This window comes from Octodon degus, unplaced genomic scaffold (genome assembly GCF_000260255.1).
Source record: "Octodon degus isolate 3935 unplaced genomic scaffold, OctDeg1.0 scaffold00049, whole genome shotgun sequence".
NCBI classification, from domain to species: domain Eukaryota; kingdom Metazoa; phylum Chordata; class Mammalia; order Rodentia; family Octodontidae; genus Octodon; species Octodon degus.
Window position 1 is genome coordinate 6,841,357 of NW_004524625.1, and position 25,834 is coordinate 6,867,190.

Consider the following 25,834-nt stretch of genomic DNA (forward strand, 5'->3'; position numbering starts at 1 on the left):
TGCAAATAAAATGCCATTTTTGTTTGATTGTCTGAATGTTCTTTTCTTCATCAACATAAAAAACAACGAAATGGACTTTCAATGAACTTGAAAGATGCGTTTAGGAAAGTGTAAGGAACAGTGCAACATAATGAATCAACTGTGAAGTTAAACTGCCCGTATTTGAATTTCTGCTTAACCAATCCTTAGGAATACAATACATGGAGAAAATGTTCAGTCTGCTGTGGTCTTGGAGTTCTCATCTGTAAAATGAGATTAATAAGTCTAAGTTGTACACAAAGCAGATATGAAGATTGAAAGAGACTGTGTTTAATATGGCACATTGGTCATAATACATGATTGGCAGAGATTAATTTTATTTATTTATATGTAACTGTTCTAATTACTCATACAGCAACTTCTGTAAATAGTACTGCTCTCGTTATTAATACAATGACTTATGTAATAGTTATGGTTACTAAGTTGTGGTTTAAATCTCTTTTCTATTTGGGCTGTTATGTAAAAATGCCTTAGACTTGGTAATTTGTAAAGAGCAGAAATTTGTTTCTCCCAGTTGTGGGTCGTGCAGTCCATGGTCAAGGTGAAATGCTCACTGCGCCAGCCTCAGATGAGGGCGGGGGAGGCCTTTCGGAGGGAGGGCACAGTGAAAGAGAGAAACCCACGCCCGTGAGTCGCCCAAGCAAAAGGGTCCATCCACCCAGTGCCCCAGCTTCTCTAATCCTGGTGGCTGCCTGCCTCCCCTTAGGCCCCTGACTCGACTCTTCAACGCACAGATCTTTGGGAACACACGCAGATTACTGGAGAGTCTATTCAAAACATTTGTTAACTCAGAAAAATAAAATATCAAACATCTTACGCATGCTCACCCACACATTACTAGAGATGTGTCACTGAGAAAATAAACATGAGGAGCTCTGTTTCTGCCGGCACAAAGCAGTCAGTCGGGCCACAGCATTCAAAAGCTGTATAGGGCCCATGAGATAGCCCAGCAGTCTAAAGCGCCTCCTTAGGCAAGCTCATACAAAGTGCAGGGGCCACGGTTCAATGCCCAGCACCACGTGCTGCCCCAGCCCTGCCCTGGCACAGGGGTGTCCATGTGGGTATGCAGTAAAATTGGAGAAGAAACTGTCTATAAGTAACTTATGGCTGTCCAGGGAGACAGATGTGGGGTTATAAGATTCAGCAGTTCCTTAGAATTTTCATTGTAGCACTTTAGCTAAGCACCCAAAACCTTCTACGTTCTTACTTCTGCTTATTGGTGTACATGGATTTATACCTCCTGTATTATATTTCTCTTTGTTTATCTAGTTTATTTTTGTACAGAAAATCAAAGGCTTGGCCTCACCCATGCGAAGCAAGGGCTCCACCACTGGGCCCCACAGGCAACCAATACTCACTTTGATGCCACTGTGTCCCCTTCTTTATTCTGGATTATTTCTTCTTTGAATGGTTTCTGTTTGTAAAACTAGTTTTCTCTTCCTAGTTGGAAATTTATAAATTCTATTTCTTTACATTACCTTTTATAGTTGTAATACATTTGTTTATTTAAAAACTGTTAGTTGTAACATACCCCTGGAAATGTTAAGAATATTAAAATACCCCCATTTAAGTAAGTAAATAAAATAAAAACAAAATAAATAGAGCCAGGAAGGTAGCTCAGTGGCTTAAACACTGGCCTGGAAAGTGCACGGTCCTAAGTTTGATCCCTGGTACCAAAATAAATAAACAAACAAATACTCCATCTAATCATTACTACCCACTAATTTTCCGGTCCTTGACTTTTTGTACATGGGTTCTAACATTTCTCTCCAACAGGTTTCCGGTCTAGACAACTCATACTTAACTTACTGATTCATCCTGTAGGTTATTCAGACCAAGTGTAATTTGAACACCAGACCTGAATCCGCTCAGCGTTTTCACTGCACCGAGGACCCTGCACACGTGCGCACGCTTTGCATGCCTACAGTGCACGGAGGTTCCCTGGTATTTCCCTCCTCTCTTCCAGAGCCCAGGCTAAGGGCAGAGTGCTTCTCTTGCCTCCTTTGCTGATTAACACACCCGTGCTTGCTCATTCTCAGGCACGGGACTGACATGTGACAGTATTTGTGAGTCTCCTTTCCACTGTTGTATTTGTTAAACTGAGTAAAGGAATGCATAAAATTAATCAATCAATTAACCAGCTTTTGATTAAGTGAATCCTTAAGTTAATTAATTAATGCTCATAATTTGGAGTTAGAAAGTACTGGTTTGGAATTGCAGCTTTTAATTTAGTACATCTGCCATAAAAAATGACTTTGTAATTTAAGATTTTACTTCTGCATTTGTAAAACTGTCTATCTGTAGTTACCAAAATTGTTTAAGTTGCCAAGTTATAGAGACTAAAACAAAGTGATATAATACAAAGATTAACTTATAAGCATAAGGGAAGCTAGTGAAATGATAAAAGTATTACATAACTTTAAATCACTATATTTTAGGGCCGGCCAAATAGGTCATCAGATTAAAGTGCATGCTGAGGCAGATGCAGCAGCCGGGCTTCTATCCCCAGCGGGCGTTGTCAGCCCACCCCCAGGTCACACGCGATTGAGACTGGGTGCGGTGGCGTGCGCCTGTAATCTCAGATCTTGGGAGGCTGAACACAGGCAGATCACTACGAAGCTGATCTACGTAGTGAGACCCTGTAAACCCTGTACTAAAATTAAAAAAAAAAAATACTGTATTTTCTGTGTATATGTGTGTCTCCTTAATCCTAAAATCTTTTACTGGATTCTTTTATCTCATATTATTTCCAAAGAGTGATTTTTACAATACTGAATTTACATTCTATCAGTTTGACAACCCAGCCTAAAAGAATATCTCCTTCTCATTTATGTGAACAAATCCTTAGGGCTTGCAACATGGGATATGATTTCCTACCCAGTGACCACACACGTATTCCTGAGTCAGATGAGTAAATTCATAAAGTCCATATCATATGGCCTGAGTGGAAAAAGATATGCTACCAAATACAGTGAGGGACTTATTCCAAGGAGAAATAAATGAAAAATAGAGAAAAACGACAGTAACTCGCTTCAACTGTATACATTTGTCCCTCCGTACTCATTAAGAGATTGGTTCCAGGAAGCCTCAAATACCAGGATCTTTAGATGCTCAAACTCTGCCCATATATTTACATATAAATTACCTACATACTCCTCCACAATTTAGATTACTTATAATACTTAACACTACATAAGTGCTATATCAATAGCTATTACAGTGCATTGTTTAGGATAATATCAAGGTAGACATCTGTATGTATTTAGTAAGGACATAATTATTGTCCAGTGTATCTGATCAACAATTAGTTGTGGTGAATGTAGAGCCTTTGGATGTGGAAGACCAATTGTTTAGAACATGTGAGGACAATATTATGTGATGATGAAATGCATTCTGTGGTGGGATTAGCACAGTGCAATGAGGCTGGAGTTGTACTACAAGTGCTGACTGCAGCATTACCTGTAGCAATAAAAGTTAAGGGTTGTAATGCTGATGATCAAAGTAAAAACGTGAGAAATTTTTATTCTTTATCAATAAGTACATCTTGCTCATATTACCTGTGTAGAATACTTTGTTGAAGCAAGTAAAAAAAAAAAAAAAAAAACAATTAAAAGAATACATTACAAATATCCTGGGCCAGGGAGATGGCTCTGTGGAATAAGCACTTCCCTGGCAAGCACAAGGGCCTGAGTTGTGCCCAGTTCAAAAAAAAAAAAAAAAATCCTAAGCACTTTAGGTTTTTAAATATTTCTAGACATAGAAGTATTTGTTTCTAGGCCTGGGAAATAGCTCAGCGATCTAAGCACCTGCCTGGCAAGCACAAAGACCTGGGTTTGATCCCCAGGACCACATGCCATGCCTGCCCCATACCAAGCCAGCCCCCAAAATCAGGAGTGGTGGAACATGCCTGCAATCTCAGCACTGGGGAGGCTGAGACAAGAGGATCACCACAAGTCCAAGCTGCACAGTGAGACCCTGTACCAAATAAAAGAAAAAAAAAATAGAAGATGAGGATGAGGAAGAGGAAGAGGAGGAGGAAGAGGAATTTATTATCTTTAGTTTTCAAAGATAACCAGTTGATAACAGAACCCTCACAAACCTCTAGGGTAAAAAGTATATTCCTTTTGCTCATGGAGTAGATACTGCATTACTGTTACCTACTGAGCACTGGGCTTGTTTATTCATCAAGAAACGTAAGAGTGGCTGGGGAGATGGCCCAGTAGAATAAGTGCTTCCCTGGCAAGCACAAAGGCCTGAGTTCAATCCCCAGTTCTGCCAATTAAAAAAAAGAAAAAGAAAAAAAAGCAACATAAGAGTGACAGTTACACTTGAGAAAGTATTGCGGTTCGTGTCTAGGTGTCCCCCCTTCCCAAAGCCTCATGCAGTCATGGGTGGCTTCTGGAGTTTGTGATTGATTACTGTCGGTGTGGATGCCACAACGACCCTGGAGCAGGTAATTTGCATTACAATATGAGGGGAGAGAGGCCAGCTAGCTGCCTGAGCTAGCGCCACTCCCTTTGCTCTCCGCTCTTTGCTGCTGCCTTGAAAGGTTGCCCTCTGCCACGTGCCGCTCTGCCTTGGAGCCAGCCAAGTATGGACTGAAACCTCTAGTAACTGTGAGCTAAGTGCACCTTCCATTCCTTCATTTTTGGGTGTCAGGTATTTGTCCTGCCAATGGGAGAAGAGTAACTGAGACAGAAATTAAGGCCCTTGACAGAAAAGACTAAATTTTACATCAAACATAGAGGGGTACGTGGGACATCCATCATTTACATTTTAACCACAAGAGATCTTCTTTTTCCTTAATCAATGTGATGCCGTTGTCATTTTTACAAGTAGGTTTATTTTGTTCAGTGCATTGAGTTGGCTTTCGTGTCAAAAGCATGGTACCCACCATCCTTGCATCACTGGCCAGTGCCTACTGGTCAGCTCGCTTAAGGGTTTTTAGATTCTAGCCTCACAAAAACACAAAACACAAATTTCCGCTAATCTTTTCAAATATTTTTTAAACTGACACATAACAATTATGTATGAGCATACACTTTGATCATTCAATCCACAGGTACACTGCATGCTGATCTAGTTGGACTAATTAGCATTTCCATCTCCTTAAATATTAACTTTTATTCACGTCGAGAGACCGTGAATCCCTCTCCCAGTCCTCTGTACAACAGATCGCAAGCTGTAGACTTTAGTTACCCTTCCATGGCGTAGAAGGCTAGAAGTTCTTCTTCTGTCTGTGTTTTGAATACCTTATCCAGTTTCTTTGCTGCCTTTGCCGCTAGTAATAACTGTTCTCCTCTACTCTGTGGAATCCACCTTCTTAGTGTTCCCACATGGTAGAGAATGTCATGCATTTGTTTTCTCTGTGTGGCTTGTTTCAGTTACCACAATCACTTCCAGTGCCGCACATTTCGCTGCAAATGACAGAATGCATCTCTTCTCAAGCCAAATAATGCTCCATTGTGTAATTCGGTAGATTTTCTTCATCTGTTCAGGAGATGGTGCACAGTTAATGTAATTCCATAGCTTGGGCATTGTGAATAGTTCTCCAATAAACATGGGAGGACACAGAGCTCTTTGATTGCCTGACTTCATTTCCTTTGGATATATACTCAGACAGTAGATAGCTGGAGTAATTGGATCCTGGCTTTTAGGCTTGGAAGCAACTACCAAATTGGTCTCATGGCTGCACTAATTTGTATTTCCATCAAAGTTATCTAAGAGTTTCCTTCCCTGCAGTGTAGCCAGGAACTTTTTCTCTATTTTGGGTTGTGGGGGAGCTTTTGCTCTACTGACAATAGCCATTGTTATGGGCTGAGGCAATATCTCATTGTAGTTTTGATTGACATTTCCTTTGTGATTTCTGGCCATACTAGTCACTTTGCTGCCCCTCGGACAAAGTGCGATACTTGATACCTAACACTTGAAGGAGAGGCTTATTTGGCGCCTAGTTTTAGTAGGTTCAGAGTTGTGAGTCTGAGGCTCCAAGATAGAAGCAGCGTGGAAGAAGGCACCACAGAGGACGGCTGCACTTCTCAGCACAGCCAGAAAGCAGAGAAGGAAGGGAGGAGCCAGGACAGGTCACACCCCAGGGACCCCTCGGTCCAGCCTTGCCCCCAGCAGTGCCTGAGTATGCAGCTTAGCAGAGGAGCTCACAGTGGAGTGTGGGGACCCTGACCCAGTCTCCTCTCAAATGCAGGAGGCTTCTGGAGGACATTTGAAAGCCAAGATGTATATGGATTTATAGCAGTTTTTTCCATTCTTGCTGGCCTTTTATGTATTGCTTTTAAGAATAAAATTTTTTGCCCATTTAAAAAAATTAACTTAATTTTTTAGAATGTACTTGACTGTTGCAGGGTCTCACTACACAACTCAGGCTCATAGTCATGCTCTTGCTTTCAGCCTCCCCAGTGCTGGGATTACAGGTGTACAACACTCTGCTTAGACTCTGACTAGTTCAACCCACCCTGGGGGCCAGGCTGGCATGGCATGTGGTGCCAGGGATTGAACCAAGGTCCCTATGCTTGCCTAAGCTTGCCTAAGCTGGTGCTTTAGTCCTCTGAGCTACCTTGCTGTTCCTATTTGTCTGGTTTTAATCAAAGTATCAGGGTTTTACTGCTGATTTTTAACACCCGTGTGTTTGTGTGTGTGTGTGTGTGTGTGTGTGTGTGTGTATGTGTGCACATATGTGCGCATTTTCCTCTTAAAAGACAAAGTCTCACCCTGTCTCATGAAATCCTCCTGCCTCATCCTCCTCTATAGCTGACGTTACAAGTGCTATTCCACCAGGCTCTGAGTCATTAACATTCTGGATATTAATCCTTTGCCAGAAGAATAGATCGCAAATGTGTTGTTCTAAATTATAAGCTATTTCTTCCCTCTGTCTATATTCTATTTCACTGAACAAAGGTGTTTTCACGTGGTATAATCTATTTGACAGCATCCGCTTCTGCTGCCCATACATGAGGTCTTACCCCCTAAGCACTGCCCACAGGGTCTTGGCATATCTTCTCTTAGGAGTTTTATATTTTCACACCCTATATTTAGGACTTGGATGCATTTTGATTTTATCTCCATATTTGGTGAAAGGCAGGAGCTCAGTTCATTTATTTATTTATTTATTCATCTATTTTTGCATGTAGATGTCTTGTTTTCCCAGAATTATTTGTTAAGGGCTATGTCCATTCTCCGGTATATATTTTCAGTGCCTTTGTTGAAAACCAGCTGGCTTTCCTCCTGAATTTTCTTTTCTGTTCCATTGATTTATGCGTCAGTTTTCATGCCAATTAATTTTCTTCCTTTTCTTCTTTATTGAAGTCTTCAGCATCCTGTCTAGAGTAAGTAGCCCAAAGACTTGCAATGCTTATTTCATCAGTTGAATTTTTTTCTATATATTTAATTTCACAATCTTTCTCTTTCTCCAGAAAACAGATACATCAAGGGAAAACCTCCGAGAATCACAGATGGCAAACAATTAGTCCTGTCCGGAAAGAATTGATATTAAAGTGATACAGTATGTTTCTATTACAAATAAATTTCTGTGGACTGCATGACACAGTTATATAATTGACAAAAACACAATATCCTACAGCATAGGCACAAAGTTTTTATCTTTCCTAAAAGATTTAAAGTTTACTGCTTTCCTGGCATAATATGTTACATAAGTCTATGGTTATCTTTCAACTTTATTATGTTTTAATGCATATCAATAAGCCATATAAATGTAGTCATAAATGGCATGAAAGATCTTTTCTTCTTTTATTTTTCTTATTTATTACTCAAAAAGGGAAATTCCATTAACCCCATTACATTTACTCGAGAGCTTCAAATCTGTTTGTGAATACCTTGCTTAATGTGTTTCCCTTATTTCCACTATAAATTATGCTTTACCAAGAGTTTGAAATTACCTTATTGTTTTCTTTTCCTCTGATCAATCCTTATTCACTTGCCAAAAGATATTTCTTGCTAAGCAAGAATTTTGCATGTTAGTAGGTACCAGTTTTTCTGTTGAATGAAAGGAAATTCTCCCATAGCATCAGCCCTGGGAATTCCTACTTTTAGGTTAGTGATTCTTTAAATATGTGGTGAACAGATACATAGAATAAATTAGGTTCACAGTACAAACTTGGATTTTATCTCACATTGTTTATTGATGTACATTAACCTGATCAAATCGATGGCACGTTGATGAAGCCACTTCCAGCATTCGCCTGCCTGCCCGTTTTGAGGCTGCGTCTGGTTCCTCTTGAAAATGCAGTTCCAATTACTGTCTGCTCCAAAGCGGCTGCCAGTTTCCCGCTACTGGGAGAATCCCACGCTAGCACCGCACTCTGCATTCACACACCTCCCCAGCAATCAGAGGTCCCGCCGCCTCTTCAAGAAAGATGCATTTATGAAAGCCTCACCACATCATGAAGAAAATGGCTCATGCGCCTTTCACTGCTTCTCCTCCTCACATCTGAATACAGCCTATGAAAGAATCCTAGCAGTGCAGAAGTTCACTTTGTTCCAGAGATCTCATTTCATTTGCCTCGTCTTCCTCCACTTGCACAGTTTTAATTTAGGGCCTTCCCAAACCGAGGTGGGCTGTTTCAGGATTTTCTAACTCATTTTTAGAATGAAGCTTACTGCTGTCAGTTTCAAACAACAAACATCACTGTAAAATGAAGACCTCTGCGATTCAAGAGATGCCCAAGGAAACCTCGGAGCCTCTCTTCCTGAACAGCAACTGTCTTCTTATGCCCAAAGTATATGGTGCGACTTGCTTTTTTCACTCTTTTCTTTATTCTTGGCTGGGTGAGATTTTCCTTTTTTATTGTCTGTTTATATTACACCGTGACTGGGCACAGCTTGAGGACAGATGCGGGTACATGCTGTATCTCGACCACTTTCACACTTGGCCCCTCTTCCTAGAAGTCCTTTCCCTTCTGCCAAGGTCATTCGTGCCTCCACAGTGTCCCTTGCTGCCTGCTAGCATGTCTTCTACTTTGCTCTTTAAATTAATTTTATTCTGAGTCTTCTCTCACATCAGAGAGATCTTGGGAGATTTGATGTCTGTATCTGACTTACTTTATCTGGAGGTAGGGGCTCCAGATCCACTTCTGTTTGTTCTCCTAAATCCGCTTTGACTGGAAAAAGTAGATTTTCTGTTCTCCCCTCATCCCCAGCCTTGAGGTAGGGATTTCACCATCTAACCTTAGCCTTTAACAGTTACCCCCTTATCATCCCCTTACACTGAACAAACCGGTTTCCTCCAGTTAATCTGTGTTTTCTTTGCCTGTTACCTTGCAGGCTACACACAACGGGGCGAAGAAAGGCTGCCTCCCTCCTTGACACCTCCTCGTCCTGCCCTTAGCGGGACCGTGATTGCTCCTCCCCCAGTTGCAAGGGTCGGATCCCACCCGGCCCCCTGTTACCTCGCCTCCACCCTGCGCCTGCAAGGATCTGCCATGCTCCAGGACCAGCAAAGTCACGCACCACGCCAGGCCCCGCTGTGTTCACTCGGAAGAGTATCCGACGCTTTCCTTACTGCCCTTTGTGAAGACGCAGCTACCTGTTCTGTCCCTGCACTATCAAGATCTGGAATGTGCAGCAATGTTCCCCGTGCTCGCATCTCTCAGCTACCCCGATATAGGATTATTAGTAATTACAAGTCTAACGTTTACGTCTTTTAGCTCCGGAAGGGCAGAAAAATAAGAGCACTGTTTCTGAATACTTCCTACCAAGTTTTAAAGCAGGGAGAGTGGATAACGGGAAAAGAGCACAAAATTTCCTCTGAGGCATAGAGACATTGAGATATTTACCTATTATAAAGTACGCAAAAAGTAAATCATGTAAATAAGTAATGAAAACATGCTTCACTTGCTTGTATACTTTATGATAGATATATGAATGAAAAATAAGAACAATACTAGTCTATTTAAATGTCTTATTATTTTTATTGGCTCTGTCTAATAGCTCACACTGAATGCAAGAGGTGATCAATGCTGTCTCTAAACCAGCCTATGAAGGAGAGAGAACCACCCATTGGCAGCATCAGGCAGGCAGGCAGATGTGCATCAGGGTCTTCTCAGCCCCCACAGAACTCTCCAGAGGTGTGTTCACATAATTCCACAGATTCTGGTACAGCCATGACTAGACTTGCCTTCAGTAGCTCCGATAATAGCAAATCCCACACCTCCTATCACAAGTTGTTTCATTAGCAATTGTAAATTTTTTAGCAACTGAGGAAACAAACTGTGTGTACAGCTTGTTTCAACAACCTGCTGCCTGACTTCTTCGGATACATTAAGACAGATCATTGAAAAAGAGAAGAGAGCATTCCCAATATACTAAATTATGAAGAAAAAAGGCTTCCTTCTCTTGTTGGTATAATCGAAGACTGTGGAGAACCCAGAGCCTTGGTTGTTTTATAAATGGCAACTGAAATCCAGGCTTGGAAACACCCTCTAGGCTGAGCTGCCTGGTCTGTGGGCCAGGGCTAGAGCATTAATCTCCCCAGTCTCACAGCTCTGCTTTTCGTGGTAAAATCTTCAAAATTTAATCTGGACAAGATTTCATTTAAAAAAAAAAATTCTGCTACTTTTACATTATATGTTGTCTAAATTCCATACAGTGAAAAAATAAATTTCATTACATTGATTGCACTCACCAGTGACCTGCCTGTTGCCCTGCTGCCCACTGGCCTGAGCAGGTCCTCTGTGACTGCTAATGTAGCCTTCCTCATTGCCTTGAGAAGCGCTTTCTCTTTACAATTCCTTAGGGATTTTGTGACACACGCACATGATGGGTGTAGGGGGCAGGCTCTGAGAAGCAGAAGAGGAGAGATAAAGATTTTGGAAACACAAATACAGGAATCTAAGAATACAAAAAGCAGTGTGGCAGAGGCTAAGACAACCCTTTCACTTGGAAGGAAAGAGACTTTGGGTAGGGGTGGGCGGGAGGGATGCTGTTAGGTCCCTGTCCAGAAGTATGAATTACAAGAAGGTAGGGAGGAGGGGGAGACCCACAGTGCTGGTTCAAACACTTTTTATGACTTAAAAAATGCAGAATGTTACTATTGCTAGATCTGCTTGAACTATGTCAATAATCACGGCTTTGCTGCATAAGTTTTAGCTTTATTTGAGCTAAAGTAGGCAAACAAATTAAAATTCTTAAATAAGTAGGTTTAAGTGCATTTAAGAATAAGATAATCTAAACCAGAATTTGTCAGACTATGACCAATTTTTACTTGGCTCATGACCTATGGAATTTTACATTATTGAAGGGTTACAAAAAAGCAAATCCTGATACACTTACTAGCAGGCCTCTTATGGACTGCTCTGCTGAGCACAGACATGAACAAAGAACAAAGTTCTTCCAAGTACCCAGAGTTTAAGGTTTCCTTAGAAATGAAGACTGCAACATCAGAAGTTGTTGACTTGAAACTGTCTCATTGTTGTTTCTCAATAAAATTAATTCAGAAAAAAAGAAATGAAGACTGCACACCAGATCAGCTTAGCACCGGACATGGGGGACACGACTTTCGGGGGGTGAGCGCTGCGGGGACAGAGCACTGCTCTGCTCCCAGGGAGGTGGCTGAGGCCCTGCAAGCCTCTGGCTGCCCTCAAGAGGCTTCCAGACTAGCTGGAGAAGTCCAACACACCATCGTTTCTAAATTTCACAAGTCTTATTCTCCAAAAGGCCTCTGTTAGTGTAAGAACTGCCAAAGCATTGGAATTAACAGTAATATCTTTAAACAAGCCATGTGACTTCATTAGTCTCTTCATTTATACAGTGGAAATACAATTCATACGTATTTTATAACATTGTGAAAGCAGAGTGCCAATGTTTTATGTGACCTGCCACCGACAAGTGATGTATAGAAACTCTTCCTTAGTAGATATTTAATTTTTGTGCAACTTAACAACTTCTAGTCTTATAGACAGCTCAACAAGACAGATAAGAAGAAAATGCTAAAAGCTTTTTAGTGGGTAGGACACATGGGATAGCTTGTTCCTCCCCAGGTAGGCTCACGTGCCCAGACAGCGTGGCACTATTACTTGATCATTGTAAGAACTGAAACAAATGTGTGCATTTGTTCAAAGCACTGTTTTGCATTTCTTCTGCTGAATCCCAAGTGCTTAACTGACACCCAAGCTGCAGGAGTTCCCCCAGAGGAAAGGGGTTCCAAAGAGTTCATGTGAGGGCAGTTGTCCGCAGTGTTGGAAAATCAATTAAAAGAAGGAAGTAAGCACACAAAACCACACACAACAAACAACACAACAGAAAGCTTAACAGCTCGTGCTGTGAGGTGATCACAATTTCCTGTCCTTCAAGATGCACAGGTACGCAGAAGTTTGGAGGTAGGGTTCAGATGTATGCTACACATGCAGGAAAGATGGTCTGGATATCAAAGCACTATTTTATTAATGTCTATATTCAAGTAAAAGCTGAAATAGGATTTGTTATGCCAAATTCTGTCACAGCATAACATTATTTATATGGGCAGGTATGGATAAGTGAATTAATGTTGCAGTATTTTTAAAAGCCAGATGTTCCCCATGCAAAGAAATATCTAGTTGTCACAAATGATCAATTGTATGGTAAGGTCCAAGTTTTGTGAATTTCTGAACAAGATATTCAGTGAAGTTCTTTCTCTACCTAAATAGGATCATGCCTGCGATAAAAACCATGGAACTAAGTGCTGGGGTTTCCAGCTCAGAGATATGTTTTCCTTACTCCAAAGTGGCACTAAATTGGAAATGTCACAACCCTGGGGACACATGAGAAATGCAGATTATTTCACATCTGTTTTTCCCTGGATCCCAATGGACCTGGTATTTCTCCAAATTGCTATGTGGAAAAACCAATTTAATTTGATTGAGATATGAACAGAAACTTACAGGCAAAGTAGAAAGCTTGCTTTCAGGTTAACTGGGACAGTCTTCTCTGTATTGTTACTGGTGACAAACGCTTCTAGGACGGAGTGCTTCTCCGTAGGAGCCCGTTTTCTTTGCTTCTACTAATGCAAATCTGACTCATTTCTTAATTCCAAAATCAAAATGCATTCTAAGATTGTAATAAAAACATTGTTTTTCTTTTTCTCAACACTGAGTTCATGCTCAATCAATAAAAGAATATAAAGGGAACAATGAGAATTTATTAATAAACCGAGTCAAAGAGACAGCTCTTCTTAATAGCCACATTACCTTAGTGAAGTTATTAAATTTTTCTGAAATTCACCTTTGCATATGCAAAAATGTACATCAGGAGCGATCTTGAGAATTACATATGGGTAGAAACACATTGATCAATATAAAAACACCTAAGCAGAACCTAAAGAGTGCTAATTGTATTCATTTTGAAAAACAAATTGAGACTGTTAGCCAATTGAGCCAGCCTTCCATGAAGAAAAGACGGCTGCTGCTTCTGGTTCTTTTTCTGTTGTCCCTATTTAAACACAATGTCTTAATTTTCAGAACATTTTCTCTATCAGCATTCTTAGCTTCTTGTGTGCTACCGTTTAAAGAATCTGAAAGGCATGGCTGGGACTATCAGAATATCAAATATCATGCCACTGCAGAGAACATAAAGCACAGCAGGACTGGGCTGAAGGAAGGATGGGTGTTCTGAAGGAAGGTGGGCTAGCCCTCGATCCATCTTCCTTCTGGTCGTCTCTGAGTCCTCGCCACCTCCCCTGGGGGAGCCATCAGATTAGATTGAGCACAGTCCGTTCCGCAGAAGGGCCGTGTGCACACTGATAAGCACGCACAGCTCCTGAGGAGCACTGTCTGCAGCTTGGCCCCTGGGCGCTGGCTGTTTATTTCACTTCTACTCCAACTAGCACGGGCATTCACTCAGTTTTGCTTGATGGTGTCACAAAACCACCGTTTGCAACCAGCCGGAAAAGATTGCCAAGAGGGTACCTCTGACTAGCTCTCGGAACTGCACTGGCATGCCTCGGGTTTCTGGGGGAAAATTATCCCTTCACTGGGCAATTAAAACCCATCTGGTAATTCTGCCAGCTGAAGAATTCAGTGAACTCAGTGCCAGCTCCTGTCAATTGTGCAAGTCTCCAATTTCCTTTGAAAGAGATTTTGGAAACAATCATCTGACAATGATATGTCCCTTGTGAAATACAGTTACAAATAAATGATAGAAGCAGGTCATTTGATCACAAAATTGTTTTGCAGAATATTTTCACCAGTTTTGTATGGTTAACCTCTTTGGCTGCCTGATAAAACCCACTGATCCCTTTTCTTAATCAACAGTTTAAGAGAGATAAATGTATAAGATTGCCATGAACTGGTTCTGTTGAAATACAATTAAATGTTTGTTAGTACCCTAGAAAATAAGTTGAAGCAGCAGATCTGAGTGTAAATGCAATTTCAAAATAGTTTTTAGCATGAGTGCTGCATCAAAATATATGCCACATTTGTATGTTACAAAATCATTTTTCTTCCTATGGATGATAAAGTCAGAGGATTGAGAGGAACTACTGAATCTGTCACTTACATGTTTAAAGCAGACACTGATTGCATCCCAATAGGTTAGTACTGATAAAGCCACCGTTTCTTCGTCGATATGCACAGCTCTTGCTTATGGACACACGATGGGAGAACATCGGCCTTGGAGTGAAGAGCCCTGGCTGGCGACCTAGTGCGACGTGTCCTACATGTGTGATCCATGCAAGGTGTGTGATGACTCCTACACATAATTTTTTCAACCTTATTTCAGGCAGGGCTTTGTGAAAATCGCATGAGATAACAGCACCGCTGATAAATAATATTGAGCATTTGCTCTGTGATTGACACTGTACTAATTGCTGTAGTGGCATCCATCTAGAAGTCTTCCACCTGCTTGGTTAGGTTAATTACTAGGTATTTCATGTTTCCTGAAGCTACTGTGAATGGTATTATTTTCATATTTTCCTTTTCATCCCTGAACTAGTTTGCGAATACTCCATTCCTTTCAATTTCTTTGAAGAGCTTGAGGAGTGTTTGTGTGATATAACATCTTCACAGGTTTTGAAGAATTCAGCAGTGAATCTACCAGGTCCTGGGGTTTTCTTTTAGTCTGTAGATTCTTTATTACTGTGTTAATTTCATTGCCCACTTTTCTGTAGTTAAGCATCCTTATGCCTTCTTGGGTTTGTTTTGGTAATTTGTATGTGTCTAGAACCTGTTCATTTCTTCAAAATTTGTTATTTGTTGGAATATAATTTTCCTAAGTAGCTGCTATCCTCAAGATCCCCAGTGTCTGATGTTATTTCACCTTTTTCATTTCTAATTGCACTGATGTGGGTCTTTTCTTGCTTTCCCTTGGGGTGTCTGGCCGGGAGTTTAATCATTTTATTTATATTTTAAAGACCCCTCAATTCCATGATGCTCCCAGCCACATGTTTTAATTTCAACTTCTTTGATTTCTGTTCTCCTCTTTCTAATTTCCCTTCTAAATTTCAGTTTGGCATGGGTTTATTGTTGTTTCTCAAGTATCTTAAAATTTCTCATAGAGTGTGCCTAAGGAGAGTCACATGGGGAGAAGACACTCTCTCAGGCTTTCACAGAGAGCACATTGGCCAAGCAATGGCCGTGACTCATCCACATGGCTGCACTGACAAAGGTTCTATAATCTGAGGTACAGGATCTCAGAATAAATCCTGAGGGCATTTCACTGACCTTCTCAGACCCAAAAGCTACAACTCTTGTTGCATAGGTCCTGATTTACCTTGGTCTTAACCATCCATTAGAAAAGTATGAAGACGAAATATAGGAAATAAAGCCATGCTGTTGTGTTGAGCTGTGGGGGACTCAGGTCAACAATTTCTGACATTGCCAGTTAAACAGAAGACCCAATGCTATTATGGGCTACTGGACTCTTTTAGAATATTTTGCTGAGTTTACACACCTATAATATTCAATAACGGAACTTAGAAAAAATGGGGTATACCAATGAATGTCCATTTTGTATCTGTGTATTCAAGTGGTTAGGATAGATATATAGTTGCATTCTCTTAATGAATAGAATGATTTGTTCTAATGGTGTTTGTAAACAGGATCACAAGTCCACATCTTGTATAGCAATTAACCACTAAGAAGAACACATGCAGTATATTATTTATTGAAACTGTACTTCCAATTTGATTTGAAACTGTCTCATTGCTGTTTATCAATAAAACTTTGAAAAAAAAATTCTCATAAGGCTATTTATTTATTTATTGCAGTACCAGGGATCAAACTCAAGACCTTGCGCTTGCCAAGCAGGCACTTGTGCCACTGAGCTATCTCATTTAAACTTGCTTTGTTTTCCTAATGTGAGCTTTCAATAAAATGAATTTTCCTCTGAAAACTGCCTTCATGGTGTCCCAGAGGTTGTGATGAGTTGTACTCTCATTGTCATTAGCTTCCAAAATTTTTAAATTTCTTCCTCAACTTCTTCTCTGACCCATTGGTTGCTTAGAAGTGTATCGTTAATTTTCCAAGAGCTTCTGAGTTTTCTGAACTTTCTTCTGCTATTGATTTCGGTTTTCAGTGTGCAGAGGTCAGCTAAGATGCGTGCAGTGAGGTCTGCTGTTTCCTGTTTACTTGAGCAGGCTCTGCAGACGAGCACGTGCCATAGTTTGGGCAAAGCACTGCACAGACTCCTGCGCGAGGGCGCGGCACTCTGCGGACCAACGAGCCCGCGAGTTTCAGGCATGGTTCTGCTCTGAAATAGCTTTGTGTGTGTGTGTTTGGTTGATCTGTCTTTGAGAAAAAAGGCTAAAAAGGACTAAATGTGTGTGTGTGTGTGTGTGTGTGTGTGTGTGTGTGTGTGTAACGTGCAGGAGGGAACCAGCAAAGAATTTTTAAAAATTAAAAAGTAAAACAAGGTCCCAGGGAGACAGCTCAGTAGAATAAGCGCTTGCCTGGAAAGCACAGAGTCCTGAGTTCAATCCTTGGTACCGCAACAAAAAAACAAAACAAAACAACCCAAAAACGTAAAACAAAATGAGAAAACATAATCAAATAGAGAGTAACAAAAGTCATTTGATATTGTTTTGGCTATGTGGCTCTTTTCCGAGGCCTAGGGCTAAGAGAAGGAAGGGCTCAGGCCAGAACACTTCAACGCCCCTCCTGAAACCCCAGGTGACAGACAGTCGGGCCCAGAAGGGCGCTGCGTGCAGAGATGGCTCGCAGCCAGGATGGGCCAGGGTGCCTCGAGGCTGCGGGCTCACTGCCCTGACCTGCCCGCAGCTCGCCGCTCCGCCTGCTCCAGCGCGGCTGTGTCTCGGGCTCCTCGTGTCTTTCAGCTCCTGCACCCTGAGCACGCAGCCGTAGGAAGGTGCTGTCCAGCGACACCGCCTCAGAGGCGAGCCCGGGCCGCAGTGGGTCTCGCCAGCTCCGGCTTCCCAGCGGCAGCTCTGGGCACGTGCACGGGGCTCTCGCCAGCTAGCGATCGTGCGGTCCGCTCTGGAAGCCGCGTGCCACGTTCGACTTTCTGGTTCCAGCTTCCGGCGATTCTGCTTGTGTGCACGCAGGTCTCGTGTGCTCTGGTGCTTGGTGGCCCCCCAGGTGGTCTCCTTCCTTGGCGTGGCCTGTTATTTCTCACCTCACCCTGTTTTCTTTTCCTCTGTCCTGTCCCTCCCGGCTCCCTGGCGTCCTCCACTGCCTCCAGTTCCTCTCCAGTTACTGTTGGTGGAACGCTAGGCCCTTCATCCTGGAGAAGCTGCCCCCAGCCAGTGCGCTGCCTCATACAACTATTGACCAGAAAATCTAACGCATGAACATATCAGTTGGAAAAAGAAGTTTATAAAGATGATGTAAGACTAAGAAGCCATTAGAGCAACGCCCGACTTCATGCCTTTAGACAAAATTCGTCATAAGCGAAGTACAAGAGTGTATAAAAAATTGTTTTAAATACGTGAAAAGAAATACAAAATTGGTCAGTGAGTGTTTAATATATGTCAAATAAAGCAATAGGACTCAAAGGTACTAGAAATAGATAGGAAAATAATTAGATTTCACATAAAGGTCAATGCAAATAAATTTTAAGCATTTGTTCAATCTCATTCACAAAAAATTTCAAATTAGTTACACTAATGCCAGGCAAGGTGACACACATCTCTAGTCCCAGCACTCAGAAGGCTGAGGCAAGACGTTTGCCACGAGGTTGAGGCCACACTGGATTACATAGTGAGTTCAAGACCCACCTGAACTACATAGCAAGATCCTGTCTCAAAAAATAATAAATTAAAGATTATACTGCCGACTCAGTGCTGCAATATAGAAAAGCTGATACAATTTGCAGTGCCGAGGAGCATGTAAAAGAACAAATAGAAATGATACAGATGGGATTAAAATTTGCATATCTGAGGAAGGTGATTTGACAATATTTAGCATAACATATCCATTAGTTAAACATAAATGAAATGACTAAAATATGAAACTATTCATTGTAGAAGTAATAATTATTATATAAAAGGACGTGTGCACAGCCCAAATGCCTACAAGTGGATTGTTGGTTTAATCCATCAAAAGATACTTTAGCACCAAGTATCTTTTCTATGGTGGTTGTCTTTTATGTAGCTCCCTTACTTTGATGTATCTTCCAATATTCTTTGTCTGCTTAAGAAAAATGCACAGTTTTATAAGATTATTGGGAATAACATACAAAACTATGGAATAACTTCTATTCTTTTTTAAAAAAATTAATTTTATTGAGAAAGAAATAGCAATGAGACAGTTTCAAAACAGGTTAGCTGGACAGCTACAATAATTAATACATTGCATATGGCTGTCCATCATAATAGTTATTCAGAGTACAAAAGGCAGACATGATATCTTGTCTAAATTCTATTAGTACAAATCTTTCTTCCCATTGAAGTAAGAGAAAGTCATTCTATAAATTTAAAATAAGAAACATGTTGATGTGAGTGAAGGTAGAAAATTGCATCTGGAATTTTGAAAACTGCAAGTCCTCATGAACTGTTCGTGTACATTGGTCATTTGTCACTGCAGCACATGAAAGCTCACAGGCCACCGTTTGGCCCCATTAGAAGTTTGTGTGGCCATGGTCTACCCGGAGCTCATGAAGACCACTTTAAGATGGGTTTTATAGAAGTATACAGATCAAGGCTCACATAGTTATTTATAGAATTGGGTATGTAGTAAGCAGGGAAGTTTGGATACATGGAGATGAGTGGTCATTTAGAAGGCTCGATGCATAGGTAGGTAGATGGGCAGATACACAGAAGACTGGCTGAAGGAGAGGCTGAGAGACTCATATCTATGTCTGCTTCTTCGGCCAAGTCACCCCACAACCATATGAATACATACACATCGTATGGCCTCTTCACACCCTAACCTGATAACTTTATTTAGTGTTTAACAATAAAGCATGACTAAGTTTCCAGAAGAATAGTGTTTTGCCCTAAGGCAGTATTTTTTCAGAAAACAAAATTAAAAATAAAAGCAAAAGAGGTATTAAAAGATACTCGCAGCATTTTACTTGACCAGAATAAAACAACAGCATAGAGGATATCAGCAGGAATAATAAATAAGCTTAAACATTCTTTCATGACAATGTTCCTTCAGTTTTAAATTTCATTCACTTATTTGTAGACTGGTTTTAATGTAAAATATATTTCTTAAACAGGAGCAAGATACAAAGTCAAAATATTTGAAAAAAAATTGCCATATTTTTAGCAACTACATAACCAGAGAGTTTAATCTTAGGTCTAAATAAGAAATCAATTTCCAGGGCTTTATAGATTAGACCACAGCTACTGCAATTAATATTTATTGCAAATTTGCTAAATGTTTTTCCATTCATTTTAAATGGGTCTTATAAACTATGCTCTTCATGCAGACGAGGCAAGTGAGATTTAGTAGAGTCGGTTGCCTTTTCCAAGTGTATTTAACTAAGAAGCTGTGAACGGAGTTGGGAATCCTGCCCAGGCTCAGCCCCACACTATCTCAACTGGCAGGTATGGCAAGCCAAATTACTCATTCATTTACTTCCTCAAAAAGTACTTAGGGCACACACCCTGTTCAACGGGCAGGAACAGCTCTTGCTACAAATGCTCTGGGTGCAGGGGTGCAGGGAGGAGCACGGGATAGGGGGTGATCGACCTGGCCTTTGTTTGGATGGAGCTCAGAGTCTAACATAATGGCTTGTGGATAATTGTGATGAAGAAGGAGGAAGCAGAGATCTGCTACCCCTGGGAAGAAGGTTTTGACTTCACTGGTTTCTCCAGCTCTTATGCTTTGATCAGCCCACTGCTCATCCACAGTTTCCTCATCTTAAACTGGAGATTATAAGACTAAATGTTGTGGCTTTTGGAAGGAGGATTAGAAACCATAAGGTAAAAATTCAGAACCCTGCACTTGGCATCTGGCAGCCATTGTCATTAGCCATCCTTTTGGGGGCAGCTTACATTTTGGAGAATACTGGCTTAAAACAGGAATTTGAAGCATCAACGGGAAGACTGACACATACAAAGCCTCGCTCCTAAGCACCTGTCAAGCCTCTTGCATGTATAAATGCCAATTTGTGGTCCTTGGCAGATATAAAGTTAAAAGTTGTCTACTAGTAATGTGCTAAATGCAGATGACAAAAACATAAGACAGTACAGAGAAAATCGAGAGCTCAACACTCCCATCCGTGCCAAATTATCTCGTTTGCTCAATCTACACAAATCTTTAAAACAAACCTTGCTTGCTTCTGAAAATTCTCTTGATTCAACAGTTACTTGTTCTGCTGGAGAGTAAAATATTTCCTTCGAGACAGTGACAAAGGCTAAAGCTGCTCGGCGAGAGTCTGTTTGACGTTTCCCATAAACATTTATCCTGACCTTTGGTACCATTCTACTCCCTTGGGCTTAGCTCCCTGAGGTAGAGATGACAACATATGCAGAATTACATGGTGGCTTGAGAACATTGCTTCAGTAAGAAGAGTAAAAAACAATAGAAATTCTATCAGCTTTTCTAGGGCGAAAGCCTGCAGTCACTTTGGGAAAGGTTTATGTAAGGTCTGACATTTCAAAATGAGGCATCAAATATTCCTTACTGCTTGACTTCGCAAGTTGGAACCCTTGAACTTTTTGAAAAGGAAAAGAAAAGAGAAAAGGAAAGGAAAGGAAAGAAGAGCTTTAAAGGGGTCCCTTCTTCCCCATCCATCCTGCCAACCTATTCCAGACAGAAAAGATCTCCCCTGAGCAAATGTTTTTCATGAAGTTAAAATGAAGAACTTAAAGAGATGAAATGGAAATGCTATCTTATTCACATGAGCAAGTGCAAGGGCCAGAGTTCTACCCCTGGTTCTGAAAAAAAAAATGCTTATGAGAAAAAACCGTGAATCCTTCCATCCTGCTGGAAGGCGTACTTTTCGAGATACCCTCCCAATGGCCTCCTACTTGCATTTCATGCATGTTCATTTTTCTGTCTACTAATTCTTAGCTGAAATCCTTAACTTCATTCAAAGACAGAGGATAGGAATGTTGAGGAATTCAGACTTTAGACCTATGATTGGTTCAAAAATAAACAATTAATTGGGTTTTCATATTTGCGGTTAAAGGGTTTCCTTTCTTAGAATCTTAACTTATCCTCTGGTGGAATCTGACTTCCCTTAAGAGTGTTATCCGGGCTGGCCAAATAGTTCAGCAGAGATCCCTTGGTTCATGAGCATGATGATTCACCCAATCACACCTTAGGCACGAGATGTGCCTCCCTCAAACCTTGTTACAACATGGGCACATTACCCATCTGACGTGAAAAATGAAAAAGAAAGAAAGAAATAGCTCAGCAGAGTAAAGCACCTGCAAGCAGGTGCAGGGGCTGGCCTGGCCCCAGGGCATACTGAGAGGGCAATTGAGACTGGGCATGGTGGCGCACGCCTATAATCCCAGCACTTGGAAGGCTGTAAACGAGATGATCATTATGAGTCCAGTCTAGTAGTGAGACCCTGAACACCCTGCAGACCCTTCCCTAAAACACAGAAGAAGAAAAAAAAACAAGGGTATTATCCTATATGAGCCCAAAACATATCCATTTGTCCACAGCAATTAACATATCATAAAAATGTAAAATACATCACAAATATGGCAGGAGAATAGATATTTTAAGAGGAGAAATATTCTCTAGTGAAAGAATATTGGAAATTTTGCAGGAAAAATGGAAATCTAGCTTCTGTACATAATGAGCCTAGTTGTAATGTGTGGGCCTTTGGAAACATTAGCTGTCCATCTATCATCTGTAGGGCAGAATAAAAATTTCAAAGATAAAAAGTAACCTGAGTTGTCATCACTTTGACCTAACAGTGGCTTTTTAAACAAAACCCAAAAACCATAGCAAGCACACACACATACACACTTGCACCCTGCACGGGCATACAAGAGCCTCCTCTGAACTGCCTGTCCCAAGATCATACTTTAGTTAACTGGAGAAAGAAACCCCCATCCCTGATTTCACCCCCTACAAGCTTCACACCTCATTCAGTTCTTCCTGTTGGGTTAGATTCCAGCTCCTACCTCCTGCATGCGGCTTAGGAAAAACTGCATTCAATTATCCATCCTGACTTTACCTAGAATTAAGGCCACTGCTAGGTTCCTTTTACATCTTCCAACTTTAAAATTAAATTCTTCTTCTTTTTTCCAAGAGTTATAATAGTCACAAACAGAACAGTCCTTGTTCACTGAGCACACTCTGGACAGCAGAATAAGGAGTTCTGAGATGAAAAAGGAGAGATGAAAGCAAGAACAGAGAGATGGTGGGACAGTGACAGGAAAGGAAGAGGGAGTGACCCAGGTGCGAGGAGAGGTAAAGGGAAGGGGCAGCGTGCGGCGGCGGCAGCAGCCTTGCACCACGTGGGAAGGCTCTGAGGAGGGAGTAGTCAGGCGCCTGCCGCAGGACCAGTGTGTGCTGGCCTCGTGCTCTTCTCACGCTTTTCATTGCTCCCTACTTTCGATCGCACCCAAAGCCCACCTCCCAACTGCGTATCAACTCCTGTAAACCTAGAAATAGACACACAAGACGCACTGGAGCTGGTCTTTCCGTGGGCTGCATGCGCTGCGAAGACGACTCTCCTCAAGGTCACCTGCCTGCTTCCAGTATCGCCTTAGGATAAGGGCACCTTAAGATATTCTCAGCAGTTCATAGGTTTGTATAAAATCCAGGACCCATTTTTGCGGCTGCTAACCCCACTTCTGAAAGTAAAAGGCCTAACTTGATAGGCAGGAGTCACAGACACTGGTGAAAAGCCGTGGGTTTCAGGAGGTCAGCACCGGGAGACCCCAGCTGCTCATTAGAATACCTGATGGCCTTGAAGACCAAACGAGGCAACGCCACAGCGCCCAGGGCCCGCTACCCACGGTCGTAAGGCCACGATCGTCGCGGGGTGAACACAAGTGCCAGCGTTTGTTGCAGATCTGGATGCTACTTACTGGACAGGGACACACTCCAGCTGATTTCAAGATTCACTCTTAATCTGGTTTAAGAATTATGGTTTTACGGCCCCTCCCCAAGGGTGCACTGAGACGGCTATTGAGATTGATTGTAGTGGCCCGCACCTATAATCCCAGCGCTTGTGGAGGCTGAAAAACAGGAAGGATCACTACAAGTCCGATCTGTGTGGTGAGACCTTGTACTTAATACATAAAAAAAAAAAAAAATTGGGATGGAGAGATGGCTCAGTAGAATAAGCACTTCCCTGGCAAGCGCAAGGGCCTGAGTTCAATCCCCAGTCCCCACCCCCCAAAAAAAGGAAATAAAATAAATAAATAAAAATAAAAGAAAGAACTATGATTTTTAGACCAGTTCGTTTTTTTAAAAAACATAAGCACCACTGGAATTACCTGGAGGACTTAATTAAGAGGAAAGCAGACTGCACTTCAGGTTTTCTTACCTTGTATGTCTGACTAAGGGTTTGGCTGCTGGCATTTCCCTCCCTCCTCAGCCCTCCGCTGGTTGGCAGTGGGCTGCAGAGGCCAGGCGCTACAGAAGAACCGTGCCCCGGCCCACATCCGGCCACAGGGCTGATAGGCAGTCGCTGCTGATCTCGTGCCACACTTGAAGAGCACGGCATCAGTCAAACACTGAGTGGATGGGACAGTGGAGGCCAAGGGGAGCCGGGTGAAGGAGCAACCCAGTGGGGTGGACGACATCTGGGCAAGGTATGGCCCTGCAGCGTGAGACTGGTGCTCCATGCCACAGACAAAGAAGGAGGGAACACTGTGGGCTGTAGCAAAGACTCTGAGTAAGAAGCCCATTGACATAGCAAAGCTGTGGATGCATTAGGGTGCCATGCCGAACTTAAGACATCTTTGTGACATTGTAACCCAAGCCTGCTCATGGACTCTCTGGTAAGTGATTAACCTAAAGTCTGTGGCCTACCACATCTGTCCCTTGGTACATTAGGGTGACAATGACCACACCCTACAGAGCATAAAAGGATACTTAATTTGGAGATAAGTGAGTCTTAGAGGAATAATAAAAGAGGAGATTCACTTTTAAGTCAAACAAGAAGATAGTGCTGGTTTGGGTAAATAAATAATCGCAAAGCAAAGAAAATGTAACTAAAAGGCTTCCAAGAAGATTCAAGCACAGGCTGCAGAACAACATAAAGGTAAATCTTTTTAAATTACCAGTATTTGAATGTTTAACCTATAAAGTAGCAGCTGATAAGTTTGCCCTACGAGTAACCTTACTAACAAAGTCTGGCGCCCTTCATGGACTTGAGCATAAGCCTTGCTTCGGAGCTCCATCAGCAGTGCTGCTATATGCATTTTCCTCTCGGCTCTCCCTAATGAATTTCTGGCACCTGATTAGCCCTGTGTATGTGAAGGTTGCATACGCAGATGTTCTCCAAGGCAGGAAGATGCTCTCGGAGCTTTGGGATACACTCAATAGCTATCTTTAAGGCCAACATTTGTTTAGATCTTGTGTGCTTTGTGTTAGGTCGTTAATTTTGGAAATGTCTTCATCTATTTCCATCTATTTATTGTTCTTGGTTTTATTTTACTCCTACAGTTCATGCATTGGACTATAGCCTGTAGATAAGTTGTCTAGACCATGAACCACCATGTCCCTTGCCCTCCACACCTCTTCCATCTTACAGAGCAGAAATTATTTTGCCATTACACTTGCAATCATTGTTCAATAAAGCTTTCAGTAGCCCCCTTTCACCTTTGACAAATTTCTAGTTTCTTTGCTGAATGCCCTTCATCTTTTCTATTTATTCTTTAGCTGGATTCAATATTTAAGTGACTCTTACTTTGCAATGCATGCACTGTAACCCCAATTTTCCATTTGTTGGAGTTTATTTTCTCAGGAAAATGGCACTTTATTATAAATCTCTTCATCTGAGTTGGGGAAATAGAGTTTTATTCTAGCCTCACCTGGGACACCCTCCCACCTTTTGCTTAAGTAGGGAAGGGAAAGGCAACTCTGGCTTTCTCCTCATTGTTTCAGCAGGCTGCTTAATCAATGCTAGCCTATGACAACTTCTGCATAGCAAGATAGGATATATATTACTTATGAAAGGTAAACACAAGGGCTATACCTGAAGCTGCCAACTCCCAGCAGATGAAAGTAATATTTGATTCCAGGAACTCACAGCTGTGCTATGCTGTCAGCTCGTACGCTAGTACTGTACTCCTCTTCCTGTAATCAAGGTCCTCTGAAAAAAGCTTGTATATTACATTTATATGTACTGAGTCAATTTCAGTGTCGTAGAGGACACAAGATAAAAAATTAGGAATTCATTTAAGTAGTGCTTTATATTTTAAGACACTTTGATATATTTTATGTGACTGTGTTTTCATTACAAATAATGCTGC

At 41.5% G+C, this 25,834-nt stretch overlaps 1 non-coding gene across 1 annotated transcript; it reads left to right on the forward strand.

Annotated features, from left to right (window-relative positions):
• The first annotated feature begins 21,667 nt into the window (after window positions 1-21,667).
• On the forward strand, window positions 21,668-21,770 carry LOC111817135. The gene has a single exon (XR_002821398.1). It is a non-coding gene; the product is annotated as a small nucleolar RNA U13 (small nucleolar RNA).
• The last annotated feature ends 4,064 nt before the right edge of the window (window positions 21,771-25,834 follow it).